Raw genomic sequence first — 15,380 nt, 5'->3', positions numbered from 1 at the left:
GCCTACAAACACAGACTTGAAGAGATTCAAACACACAACCTTTGGGTTGCTAGACGTTTGCATTATACGCACACCCATTTTTTTGTGTAGTTTAGTACTCAAGTCAAGTGTGGGCAGGGGGTTTGGGGACCTATCCCGTAAGGCAGAAAAAGAATTTAATACTTCATCATTGATCCAAAACATTTAGCCTAGCCTAACTACATCTTGAAGCAACTAACAATCGTATCCTGCTGTTTGCTTATCTCATGCTTGAGGTCATAAAGTGTTTTCCCATAAAGTCCTTGTTGCCCTTACAAAAACCAGGGCAGCTTAAGATGCAGTCCAGAGTCCAGATGGAGTCACTCCCTCCGCAGAAGAATGTTCCATTAATTATTAACACAGTGAATGACCATCCTACTCTATTATCAGGGAATCCATTACCGCAAACATTATCTCAATACAGTACCTATGATGGAATTTCCTCCCATTGCAGTGGAGAAACACTATGCACAATGGTCTGTATTGTACTCACCACTGGATGAACTGTGCATTGATTATGGTGCATATTCTGGTACCAATCTCTCTCCTCTATTTTTCTAATTCTCTTCTTTTCACTATAAGGTGACATTTTCCCCTTAACTTATACTTAAGATTAGACAATTTAGTTGGTTAGTCCCAGGCAAGGAATGTAACATGGCTGTCAATATTGTGTGTAATGTGATATTATAGCCTAACTATGGCACAACAAACAAAACAGACTGACAATATGTTTTGAAGCCAGTAGATTATGACTCTCCCATTAATGTTTGCTTTTGCTTCTAGCTGCTGGTATACATTGGTACAACCACAGCTGAGAGAGCAAGAACATTATGAATGCATCTGAGCAACCTACAGGAAGTATTTTTATTACCACAAATAAACAGTAGCGGTGTGTGGTTAAAATCACTGGGGAAGACACGCCAGAGGAAAAAAAGCCATATTCCAACTTATGTTGTGATAATTGCGTTGTTTGCTCTATAATTTGTTCATACGCCACCATGATATACAATATAGTCGAGAGAACTAAACGACAACAGTCACACAGTGGCGGAATAAATCAACCACACATGCATTTGTTTCATCACAGAACCGGAGAGCAGCATCTGTCCGGTGAAATCCACAAAGCATATTGCATGTAGCAAACAGTTATACCACCTGCAGCATGATCAAGACAAGTTAATGTTTCCGACAGTTTACTAAACAATCAGTGATTTAGAACCACAGAGAGTTACCGCCAGTCAGCACAAAGACAACAGGAGCACTGCCTCTGGTATTCCAGCACCATTTCAACTTAAACATTTAAACATCGTCAAGTCGACAAGGCGTAATGCTTAGTTTAATACACTGAAAACAAACTTAAAGATACCAAAAACAATTTAGTCCAATCAATGTTGCTAAATATCCATGGTACTGATTTGTGTGTGTGTGTGCGTGCACAAATTGAAAAAACATACGTTTTTACATTCTGGAACATTCAATTGAACAGAAACGTTACTGTACTGAACAACCAGTTAAAAACTGGGAGGAGTTGGGTTGTGGAAAGCTGTCAGTATGGCCACTGCACGTCACTCATTGCTTCAAGCCACACCTCACTACACCCACCAAACAGGAGAAAACGTACCTCAAAGTCAATTCAAGAATGTACAAGAGCGTTTTGGGGAAACATGTCGTTCAGTACAAGACGTTCTGCAAAGTAGGAAGAGTACAGTTGAGCTCAGCTCAACGCTGATTGGCTAATTATTTTATACTTTTTTTTTATTATCAAGGTTGGCCAAATGCTTGCTGGCATAAATCAATGAAACGCTACAGCGACATGTCATACTCTTTCTGTCCAGACAGCATCAGATACATAGGCTACACAATCTGAGACAGAGGGGCACTGTTTCCCTCGCTTGGATGATTTCTCCGGTGAGATAGATTCAGGGAATTTAAGGAAAATTATGAAAACACAGTAAAAAAACTGCTAGCTGGAGCTCGTCTGAGCAGTACAGTTGTGTGAATGTCCTCACCCGCTAGTACTTAATGCTGATTGGTTTTGGTTCTGCTGTCCGGTCAGAACATCATGTAGAGGCACACTTAATTGTAACCATTACCACACACACTTCCATTGAAGGGTTTATAGAGGTGTTGTAGTTACTGTATGTTCGATGTACACAAAAACACTTCAAGATAGAAAACAGCATGTGAGAGTCCGTCACTACACAACTTGCATCTTCTCGGGGCGGCAGGAGAACATGCTCTGATTTGAGGTGTGTGGGCTGAGCTCTGGAATGCGCCCATGCACCCTGATTGAAGGCCAGTCAGGTTCAGAGGGCCGGCCTTTTTTCACACACAGAGACGAAAAAGAAATTGTAAATAAAAAATATAATTGTTATTGGTCAAATATTTGTGGAAGCCTGGCTTCCCTTGGCACCCATGAATACACACGCCACTGCAAATAAATAAAGTCAATTATTTTCATAACCACACATAAGAACAAATGAAGCAAGATGAGGGTACAACATTTGTAACATTTATTACGTGAAGAAAACTGCTAGCTGGAGCTCGTCTGAGCGTTCTGACTCACCACAGGCTGTCCGGAAAGAACATACTTCTGTCCAGGACTTTTATGTGCATCATCATCATACACTATAGTATTCACACACACAGTATTGTACAGCTAACCTTGTGGGGGGACACAATTCAGTCCCATTCAAAATCCAATTTTCCCTAACCCCTAACCCAAAAACCTAACTTTAACCCTAAAACTAACCCTAGCTCCTAACCATTTACATTTACATTTACGTAATTTAGCAGACGCTCTTATCCAGAGCGACTTACAAATCGGTGCATTCACCTTATGATATCATGTGGAACAACCACTTTACAATAGTATATCTATATATTTTTTTGTGGGGGGAGGGTAGGGGGGGTGGGTTAGAAGGATTACTTTATCCTATCCCAGGTATTCCTTGGATAGGATAAAGTAATCCTTCTAACCCCCCCCCCCCCAAAAAAAAGATATAGATGTACTATTGTACTATGTACTATTGTAAAGTCTAACCTTAACCCTAAGCCCCCTAGAAATAGCATTTGACCTCATGGGGACAAACTAAATGTCCCCAATTGGTCAAATTTTTGTTTGTTTTTTAAAACACACACACTTCCAGGGAAGGGTTTATATAGGTGTTGTAGATACATCTTTAGCTTACAAAAGGATGGACTTTGGTTTTCTTTGACGCACGCACAATCTTCCCATTTAATTGAACGTTCCAGAATGTGAAAACGTACTGAACACAGCCCTGGGACGGGTAGAAATCACCCTAATGGGACAGACATGGATTTTTGTTACATTACATATATAAATATTTTCCTCATACCCGTTTGTATGTGGTGGGTAGTAAGGCCAGCAAGGAAACCCATGACAGTGAAATAGGATCTCACAGTAGGACATACCTCTAACTAACATAATGTGACTATCACAATAAGCAATGACTTATTAAGAAAATAGAGTTCACCCTTGGGCAACCTTAAGGTGTATCACGCCTTCTCCCACTCCGGTGCTTGACGTTGCCGGTTTACTAACCACCGGTCCACTAACCACCGGTCCTGGCGACCCATCATTACGCTCACCAAGACTTCATCACCACCTTGATTACTTCCCCTTTATTTAGCACTCTGTAGCCTCACAAATCAGGCATTATTGGTTCTGTTTTCATGTCCAGACGCTTCGCTTGTTTTGTATCGGTCCATGGTCGTTATTATTAAACTCACCAACTGCACCTAGCCTTGAGCTAGCCTCGGGCTAGGCCCAAATACCAGCAAATTCTAGGGCTACAATACCTCCTCTACCAATTGGCCTGGACCCTTTATTGTCGACACGGAGCCCCGCCGATCCATCACGACTGGACTGCCGGCGTGATCACCCGATGTGGTCTCAACAGGCTATTCTGTTACGATGTCGCCGCAGAACCATCTACTAGCCCCGGCCCGCTGTGTCCCCTGCTCGCCCAGCTACTAGTGACTACCGAACAGCATCCAGACTCACCTATTGTTGCTCTTTTGACCCTATGATCACTCGGGCTACACAGCTGATGCCCCCGGGACTGTTTCAACATGGTACCTAACTTTGTTTACCTGTTGGCACCAGCCTCGAACTCAGGTCCTGTATGTACCTGACTGACCCGCTCTGCCCATTCATCGCCATTTACCCGTTGTTGTCTTAGCTCTCCTGATCAACACCTGTGATTGCTTTATGACTAATGTCAATATGCCTTGTCTACTGCTGTCTTGGCTAGTTTTTGTTTTATTTTACTGTAGATCCCTCAGTCCCTCTCAAAAAGCCTTAGATATCTCTTTCGTCCCACCCCACACACATGCTGAGACCTCAAATAGATCAATTGATGCCTCCAGAGACGAAATCTCTCTCATCGTCACGCAACGCATAGGTTTACCTCCACTGTACTCACATCCTACCACACCCTTGTCTGTACATTATGTATTTACACCCCAGGACTAGTACAACAAAAAACAAAAAATGAACGCTTGTTTGCCAAATTGTACATTGTCCTACAGTGATGCATTACAATACGTATGGCATGTAGTAAGAGAAAATGTGCAAAAAATGAGTTTGACCATATATAATATTTAACCCTACATAAAGTTCTGAAAGTATGTAATTGCTAGAAAAACACTGCAGGTTTTCACGACCTGACAAAGCTTCCAGTGGGATGATCACATTGTCTACGTTGTGTGTATCTCAATATACCACAATGGGAGCATATCAGAATTACTTTTTGTCAAATTCTTAAGACAGCTCTCCCATATAGTTAGTTATATTAACAGTGAACAAAAATATAAAACGCAACATCCAACATCTTAAAAGATTTTACTGAGTGTAAATAAATTAGGCCTACATGCTCACTAACAGGGATGTAAACAAATGTGTGCACAACATTTGAGAAATAAGCTTTTGGTGTGTTTGAAACATTTCTGGGATTTTTTATTTCAGCTCATGAAACGTGACCTATGTGTTGCGTTTATTTTTGTTCAGTATATGCTTTCACCTCTAACAGAATGAGCAATGTGACTACAGTAACAGTACCAATCATGTTGTTTGTGTACTTATCATTAGTGTTGTACAGTTATTTTTTTAGGTTATTCCAGTTTACACAGGGATGCTGATGTGTCAAACTCTGGATAGATGAATGTGGTGTGGAGTGTGTGCAGATGGGTCAGTGTGTCTGATGAGACACTGTAAAAGGACACATTACCAGCTGGCCAGTCTAGGAGTGTTTTTATTCTGTGGGACTGAAGGGAGGGAGCAGGCATGGCAGTACTCATTATTGTGCCATGCAGTGTCACTTATCAAAGCACTTAGGACTTGGTATTGTATCCAAGCAAACAGTCAATAAAACTTCCTCTCCTGCTGATTCCTTTATATGCCACTCCTATACCAGCCCAAGCACTGTACTCTGCCTCCTAGTAACACTGCCCAGTTAGGCCCTCTTTACACAGCACCTGATACCAGTCTTCAAATCTCTCTGGGTGATCAGGATGAGGCTGCTTCTCTCTCATAATTGTTACTTTCCTGTTGCCTTCAGACAAACACAGCTCTCTGCTTGCTGTGATTGGGTCCAATGTTACATGAGAGAAATTAATAAGAATGTACATTTTTTTTAAACTAACTTTCACATTCACGTTGAGTGTATTGATTGTAGTGTAGCACAATCTCCAGATGTTTGATCGTATGTTTTATATAATTATAGCAAATGTTTACCTTAAAAAATGATAATCTCTGCCTCCAGAAAGTATTCATACCACTTAACTTATTCCACATTTTGTTGTGTTACAGCCTATTTTCAAAATTGATTACATTCTCTCACCCATCTACACACAATACCCCATAATGACAAAGTTAAAATATATTTTTAGACATTTTTGCAAATGTATTAAACATGAAATACAAAAATATTTAATTTACATAAGTATTCACACAATCCTTACCGATTACAAGCATACCCATAACATGATGCAGCCACCCACTATGCTTGAAAATATGAAAAGTGGTACTCATTAATGTGTTGTATTGGATTTGCCTCAAACAAAACCTTTGTATTCAGGACAAAAAGTGAATTGTTTTGCCCAGTTTTTTGGCAGTATTACTTTAGTGCCTTGTTGTAAACAGGATGCAGGTTTTGGAATATTTGAGTTATGTGCATACTTCCATTTAACTCTGTCAATTAGGTTAGTATTTTGGAGTAACTACAATGTTGTTGGTTCATCCTCAGTTTGCTCCTATCACAGGCATTAATCTCTGTAACTGTTTTAATGTCACCATTGGCCTCATGGTGAAATTCCTGAACGGTTTCCTTCCTCTCCAGTAACTGAGTTAGGAAGGACGCCTGTATCTTTGTATTGACTGGGTGTATTGGTACACCATTCAAAGTGTAACTAATAACTTCACCATGTTTAAAGGAACGACTGCTTTTTAAAAATGTTTACCTATCTACCAATAGATGCCCTTCTTTGTGAGGCATTGGAAAACCTCCCTGTACTGAATCTGTGTTTTAAATTCACTGCTTGACTGAGAGACCTTACAGATAATTGTATGTATAGGGTACAGAGGTGAGGTAGTCATTCAAAAATCTGGCTAAACACTATTATTGCACACAGAGCGAGTCCATGCAACTTATTGTGACTTGATAAGCAACATTTTACTCCTAAACTTATTTAGTCTTGCCATAACAAAGGGGTTAAATACTTATTGACTCAAGACATTTCAGCTTTTTAATGAATTTGTAAAAATGTCTAAAAACACAAGTCCACTTTGACAGTATAGGTGTAGGCCAGTGACAAACAAATCCATTTTTTATCCATTTTATATTGAAGCTGTAACACAACAAAATTTGGAAAAATTTGGAAAGTGTGAAAAGTTTCTGAAGGCACTGTATATGTGAGATACATTTCCTCAGCCCAGACTTTAACCAACACTCTTCACTGTGAACAACTCTGTGGAAGAAACAGAGAAGTCGCAAGGCTTTCAATTGACTGTTTTAGACTATTTTCCTGCTGTTTAGAGGTCTACTGAAGGTTCAGAGACCCTCATGTTTTCACCTTTATTTAACTAGAAAGTCAGTTAAGAACAAATTCTTATTTTCAATGACGGCCTAGGAACAGTGGGTTAACTGCCTTGTTCAGGGGCAGAACGACAGATTTGTACCTTGTCAGCTCTGGGATTCGAACTTGCAACCTTTCGGTTAAGAGTCCAACGCTCTAACCACTAGGCTACCTGCCGCCCAGGCAGTGTAACCAATCAAGCAGGGGGTTACTGTGAGGTCAGGGAGCAACCGCCAACCAGACAGGGTTATACTGTGATGTAGGGTGTCTGACTTACATCTATGACAGAGTAGATGAAACCTTCCACAGCTCTCGAGCCTCCAGATTGGCAACCTGGATAAGAGGACAACAGAGGAGATACTTTCCGTCTGTACAGTGCCTATGGAAAGTTTTCAGATCCCTTGACTTTTTCCAAATGTTATGTTACAGCCTTATTCCAAAATGTATTACATTTTGAAAAATCCTCAGCAATTTACACACAATACCCCATAATGACAAAGCGAAAACAGTTGTAGAAATGTTTGCTAACTTATACAAAATAAAAAGCAGAAATACCTTATTTACATAAGTATTCAGACCCTTTGCTATGAGACTCAAAATTGAGCTCAGGTGCATCCTGTTTCCATTGATCATCCTTGAGATGTTTCTACAACTTGATTGGAGTCCACCTGTGGTAAATTAAATTCATTGGACATGATTTGGAAAAGCACACACCTGTCTATATAAGGTCCCACAGTTGACAGTGCATGTCAGAGCAAAAACCAAGCCATGAGATCGAAGGAATTGTCTGTAGAGCTCCGAGGCAGAATTGTGTCAAGGAACAGATCTGGGGGAAGAGTACCAAAACATTTCTGCAGCATTGAAGGTCCCCAAGAACACAGTGTCCTCCATCATTCTTAAATGGAAGAAGTTTGGAACCACCAAGACTCTTCCTAGAGCTGGCCACCCAGCCAAACTGAACAATCGGGGAAGAAGGGCCTTGGTCAGGGAGGTGACCAAGAACCCGATGGTCACTCTGACAGAGCTCTAGAGTTCCTCTGTTGAGATTGGAGAACCTTCCAGAAGGACAACCATCTCTGCAGCACTCCACCAATCAGGCCTTTATGGTAGAGTGGCCAGACGGAAGCCACTCCTCAGGAAAAGGCACATGACAGCCCACTTGGAGTTTACCAAAAGGCCCCTAAAGGACTCTCAGAACATGAGAAACAAGATTCTCTGGTCTGATGAAAGGAAGATTGAATTCTTTGACCTGAATGCCAAGCGTCACGTCTGGAGGAAACCTGGCACCATCCCTACGGTGAAGCATGGTGGTTGCAGCATCATGCTGTGGGGATGTTTTTCAGCAGCAGGGACTGTGAGATTAGCCAGGATCTAAGCAAAGATGAACGGAGCAAAGTACAGAGAGATCCTTGATGAAAACCTGCTCCAGAGCGCTCAGGACCTCAGACTGGGGGGCGAAGGTTCACCTTCCAACAAGACAACGACCCTAAGCACACAGCCAAGACAATGCAGGAGTGGCTTCATGACAAGTCTCTGAATGTCCTTAAGTTGCCCAGCCAGAGCCCGGACTTGAACCCAATCTAACATTTCTGTAGAGACCTGAAAATAGCTGTGCAGCAACGCTCCCCATCCAACCTGACAAAGTTTGATAGGATCTTCAGAGAAAAATGGGAGAAACTCCCCAAATACAGGTGTGCCAAGCTTGTAGCGTCATACCCAAGAAGACTGTAGTTGCTGCCAAAGGTGCTTCAACAAAGTACTGAGTAAAGGGTCTAAGTACTTATGTAAATGTAATTTACGTTTTTTGGGGGGTGATTGTGGGGTATTGTGTTTTGATTGATGAGGGGGAAAAAACTATTTAATACATTTTAGAATAAGGCTGTAAAGTAACAAAATGTGGAAAAAGTCAAGGGGTCTGAATACTTTCTGAAGGAACTGTTTGTGCGTGCCTGTGTTTCTTACTGTGAGTTTTCTCCATCCGTCATGCGTAGGATGATTCTAGCTGCCTCCTGGTTTCTGTCTCGGCTGCAGTCGTCTTTCAGTGAGACAAAGCCACTGAGGTCCATCTTCTCCACATACTGCAACAGATATCAACCATACAAACGCAATGACATATCAGACAGTGTGTAACAGTTACGTGAGTGTCCTTGGCATTATTGAAGAAGAATAGAGTGTTCCCACACAGGCAGGTCCACAGCCGCTGAGAGATCTGTATGCACACACAGACGGAGATACGCAGAGAGATTCAGAGGAAATCGGAGACATATTGGAGCTGCATACCAGTATTTTCACTGGAAAATCAGTAATGATTTTAACATTATCGTACATTGTTACCTCATACTCAGTCTCTCTCTCTCTCATAAAACCTTGTTTTTCCACCATTCATTTTTCCGCCATAGGGGATTTTAGAAACCCTTCAAATAAGAGCGGTCTTTCGTGTAGGCTTACCCTGGTGTGACGTTTTGATGACCGTGTAAATCTCTCTCGGACAAGGTGACTTATCAATATATTCGCATGTATTTACCCCCAACAAATGAAATGCTAATTGGCTGCTAATGTGGCTATCATGAAGAACTAGAAACGCCATGATTTTCTGGATGAGACTGTCGAATCAAGGCAAAGGTAAGAATCTCTGGATTAACTACATAATGTTAGCTAAATGTAGTAATTAATAAATAGGCTACATTTCTTAAAATGTAACTGTTAGCAAAGGAGCCAGCTAGAGATGACATACAGGAGCTTGCAGCGATTTATAGTCTTGCATGATGTCTTCTTGATGCCAATTTGCATTTTCATATCTGAGAGTAAATAGAGCTGAACATATTAATGAAAGCCATCTTGTCCGTGAGAGATTTACATCGTTATCAAAACGTCACGCCAGGGTAAGCCTACACAAAACACAGCCCGTATTTTAAGTGTTTCTTTAATCCCCTATCGGAAAAATTTATGGCGGAAAAACGATTTGAACCATTCCCTGTTTGACCGCTAGGTTTTATGGGTATTAAGACACCACCAATCTGGGGCTCTATAATGATCCCAGGGGATGATTCTGCACCACAGCTGTTGTCAATCCGTGGGCATGTGATCCTCCATTCAATAAAGTGCATCTGAACCCCAGTCCCAAACATCCGGCGTTACCTCCCTCCAAGCTGTGGCCAGGCAGTGTTATTAAAATACAGCCACTGACAACACCATGCTTCGCTCCTCTCCAAAACACCATAGCACAGTGGCACCATCTCTCAGAGATAGAGATGGCCATATTAAAAGCATTTCTATATTAAAAGCATTTCTACAATCAATTCACTAGTAAGGTCATTTAGACTTGCTACTGTGCAAAGGAAAAGGCTCTTGGATTCTAGGAAAAAAGGATGAATAGACTAAAAATGACAAAGCCGAAGGGACAGTTATATTCAAGCGTAGGCAACAAGACGTGACAGATTCTCCTCTTACAGGCACATTTTCATTGCATTTTCAATGACAGTTCAAAGGTTAGGAATGCTTGTGACATTCAGTCAGAATTGTGAGCTGAACATTGACAGCTGTCATTTTTTTTTTAGATTGGTAAGTTATCTGGCCGTTACACTAAGTTAGTAATCATGGTTAATTACCAGCCTGGGAACCCCCATTGATCTTGTTAGTCAGTCTCACTCAGATATATTAAAAACTGCTAACATTTCTCTACACCCTAAGGCAAAATGTGTACAATTGAAGGAAATTAGCTGTAAAACAGCTCATTTTCCTCTCCGACCCATGGCAAAATGAGTATAATTGCTGGAAATGAGTTATAAAATTGCAAAATCTTCTCGCCACCCCATGGCATAATGTGTTGAATTGCAGCAAACTAGCTTTAAAAACAGCAACATTTTCTCTAGCCCCATGGCAAAAAAAATGTAATTGCACGAAATGAACTCTAAAATTAAAAAATGTGACGTGGGTACACAGACCGGCGAGCAAATGCGCCCCCTCCTGATGCGTTAAAATGTTTTGGTTCTCCCACCCCCATCAAAGTTGCCCATCCCCGGTCTATAGAATAGGCCTGCCTGTACATTCTTTGTTGTTATTGACATAATGACAGATCCTGCCTTGACTCGGCTACAATCACTGGGCCATTTCTGCAGTGTTATCCAATCTAGTTCCGTGTCCAACCGTACAGTCATTGGTCCAACCCTAGGCTAACAGTGGTATGCTTAGGCGCTTAATTAATTCGGACTCCAGTTCAGTCTTCTTTAATAACAATCACTTCTGAGCAAGAAGAAAGTGAAGTACACCACAGTATGTGGACACCCCTTCAAATTAGTGGATTTGGGTATTTCAGCCACACCCGTTGCTGACAGGTGTATAAAATTGAGCACAGTCATGCAATTTCCATAGACAAATATTGGCAGTAGAATGGCCTTACTGAAGAGCTCAGTAACTTTCAACATGGCACCTTCATAGGATGCCACCTTTCCGAGAAGTCAGTTCATTGAATTTCTGCCCCGCTAGAGCTGCCCCGGTCAACTGTAAGTGCTATTATTGTGAACGGGACAGCCGAGTGCTGAAGCGTCCTCAGTTGCAACACTCAGTACAGATTTCCAAACTGCCTCTGGAAGCAACGTCAGCACAAGAACACTTCGTCAGTAGCATCAAGAAATGGGTTTCCATGGCCAAGCAGCCGCACACAAGCCTAAGATCACCATGCGCAATGCTAAGTGTCGGCTGGAATGGTGTAATGCTCGCCGCCATTGGACTCTGGAAACGCGTTCTCTGGAGTGATGAATCATGCTTCACCATCTGGCAGTCCGACAGACGAATCTGGGTTTGGTGGATGCCGGGAGAACGCTACCTGCCGAAATGCATAGCACCAACTGTAAAGTTTGGTGGAGGAGGAATAATAGTCTGGGGCTGTTTGTCATGGTTCGGGCTAGGCCCCTTAGTTCCAGTGAAGGGAAATCTTAATGTTACAGCATACAATGGCATTCTAGACGATTCTGTGCTTCCAACTTTGTGGCAACAGTTTGGGGAATGCCCTTTCCTGTTTCAGCATGACAATGCCCCCGTGCACAAAGCAAGGTCCATAAAGAATGGTTTGTCGAGATCGGTGTGGAAGAACTTCACTGGCCCGTACAGAGTCCTGACCTCAACCCCATTGAACACCTTTGGGATGAATTGGAACACCAACTGCTAGCCAGGCCTAATCTCCCAACATCAGTGCCGACCTCACTAATGGGCGACACTAACACAGCATGCAATGCAACGCACCAACCTTTTCTTTCGGTCCCTGTTTTTCCAAGTATCCTTCGTAGTAGCAGGGCGGGAGCTGTGCCCTGGTTCCCTCCGGCCCCTAGCGCTGTTTCTTAGGTGCAGCAGCCATGAGTATAGCTGACTGGCTGCGCAAACCGGAAAGGGCACGCCTTCCTTTTATGAGATATCGCCATGGATATCCGCCAAAAACTGGCTGTCGTGCACGTCCTTATGATGGACATGTCAGTCAGAATAGGACGTGTCAGTCAGTATAGGAGATGTCATGTGGTTTATTGTGCAGTTTGCGTTGATTGATTCGGTTAGGCTTCTTCAGTAGGGTGAGCGATTGGTTGTGACGTCTATTGCTTGAATATTCTAACACACCTGCTTGGAAATGTATTTCAAAGCCTGACAAATCAATGTTTTTTTGACAACTGACTTGTTTTTGAAACCACTGATTAGATTGTCCTATTGATTTTAACTACAGTGAGAGAAAAAAGTATTTGATCCCCTGCTGATTTTGTACGTTTGCCCACTGACAAAGAAATGATCAGTCTATAATTTTAATGGTAGGTTAATTTGAACAGTGAGAGACAGAATAACGACACAAAAATCCAGAAAAACACGTACAAAATGTTATAAAATGATTTGCATTTTAATGAGGGAAATAAGTATTTGACCCCTCTGCAAAACATGACTTAGTACTTGGTGGCAAAACCCTTGTTGGCAATCACAGAGGTCAGACGTTTCTTGTAGTTTGCACACATCTCAGGAGGGATTTTGTCCCACTCCTCTTTGCAGATATTCTCCAAGTCATTAAGGTTTCGAGGCTGACGTTTGGAAACTCGAACCTTCAGCTCCCTCCACAGATTTTCTATGGGATTAAGGTCTGGAGACTGGCTAGGCCACTCCAGGACCTTAATGTGCTTCTTCTTGAGCCACTCCTTTGTTGCCTTGGCCGTGTGTTTTGGGTCATTGTCATGCTGGAATACCCATCCACGACCCATTTTCAATGCCCTGGCTGAGGGAAGGAGGTTCTCACCCAAGATTTGACAGTACATGGCCCCGTCCATCGTCCCTTTGATGCGGTGAAGTTGTCCTGTCCCCTTAGCAGAAAAACACCCCCAAAGCATAATGTTTCCACCTCCATGTTTGACGGTGGGGATGGTGTTTTTTCCCCTCACTGTACCTACAGGAGCATGTAAATGAAAATGGGTGTACAATAGACAACTACAATGAAAGAATAAATATGCGAGAGAGACTTTTCTGGAAATTGTAATTTATATGTAAATGAAGGTATCATTCACATCCCCCATGAGACACATCCAGCAGACTGAGGGCCACTTCACTTTCCTTCATATTTATTTAACAAGCGATCGGACAACATTCCGCATTTACATCGTCGCAAAAATATACATTTGATACATGACAATACAAAGATAATAAAAGAGAATCCACATAAAGATAATCCTGCCTTGGTTCAAACCTCGATCCACAGAGAGTGTAAATTACCAAAAACACGGAGCCTCAAAATAAGGCATCATCGCTGAAGCAAGACGCATAACCTATAGACACATGCAGGCAATGAGCAATTTACAATGGACACTTCACAAAATGATTCTGTAGTATATTAAAATAAAGCTGCTATTATTAAGTAAGATAATACTCGTAATATCAAAATATGATACTCCTGTGGGATTTGGTAGAAATACCCATCTTTGAATGTAGTGTGAAAAACATATTGTCACCAACGGCATTAGAATAGTTGAAGACAACGACACCAGTGCGCAAAAACGGACATGCTTGATCTGAGCCCTTTGTTACATTACATAGACACCGGTAAACAAGGTACTTAAGACAACTGGAGCTCCTTTCCCCCCTGCCTGCCTAGTTCCTTTTATTTAGGCTAATGGTACGTGGTAACCCACACCTGAACCTAAACATTCATCACCTAGAGGCACTAAAACCCAAACCATGTTAACACAACAAATATAGCCCAAGAGATATGTAAACATGAAGTTAGGAGGACCGTGTTTAGTTTATACACATAGGATATTCGTTTTTTTTTGGTAGAGCTGCATGTTCTAGGGAAGAAGTGGAGGGTAGTAGTGGAAAGGGAGATGGGGGTTATGTAGTGATCTTTGTGAGACAGTGTTTGAGTGGGTGGATTAAGAGATGTTGGAAGGGGGTTAGGGATGAAAATGGGAGGAGAACAGGGGCAGGTGTGAGAGGGGTAGGTGGCGAGGGGGCAGCGGAATGGGGGCAGATAGCCAGTTAGTGGGGGTAGGGTATAAGCTGTTCTGTGCCTATTTCGACAAAAAAAAAATTGTCTGTTTCGGATACAATTCCACGGGTGCCGTGAAGGAGTGTAGCAACTAGATAACGAGGATAGAGTTATCGGCTGTGGGTAGGGCTCATCACAGTTCTGAGGCTCTGGGTAAAAAGGCGTAGCTGGAATTGAAACACCCAGAAAGACTAATAAAGTCCATGGTCATATACAGTACTATTTCCTCTCTTTCCCACCCACCCACACCATGGGGTAACACGTGTAAAAAACGACCCTTCTTTCAAATCCCCTTTTGGGTTGTATTGAACACACAGTCCTTGCGGTTATATCTTCTGAAGGGAGGGGTTTAGGGTCATTAAATATTGTGTGGATGAAGGGCAGGTTGTAGGCGGTGGGTTGAATAAAGAGAAAATAATACCTTAAAAAATCCATAAATGTTTCATTCTTGTGCAATTTATATCTTTAGGCTACACTGAGGTATTTCTTTCATTATCTATCTGGCATTAGTGCATAAGCCTAAACTTTAGGACCTACTTGTACGCGCGGCAAATAGCCTACACACCAATCACTTTTAGGAACAGGCAGAAAACAAGTCAATCCATGGAGGCAAAAAGGACAATGTTGGAGTTTCAATAAGAGAAAAGCTACGAAAGGAGAGTTGAAAATAAAGAAGGGAGGGACAGAAAAGTCATGTTTGGGAAAGATGTGGTGAAGCGGTAAAAGAGGATGATCATGCCAGCTATGTTATGTGATG

Source organism: Salmo trutta, chromosome 21 (assembly GCF_901001165.1).
Source record: "Salmo trutta chromosome 21, fSalTru1.1, whole genome shotgun sequence".
In the NCBI taxonomy this organism is placed as follows: Eukaryota; Metazoa; Chordata; class Actinopteri; order Salmoniformes; family Salmonidae; genus Salmo; species Salmo trutta.
This window is presented reverse-complemented; position numbering follows the sequence as displayed.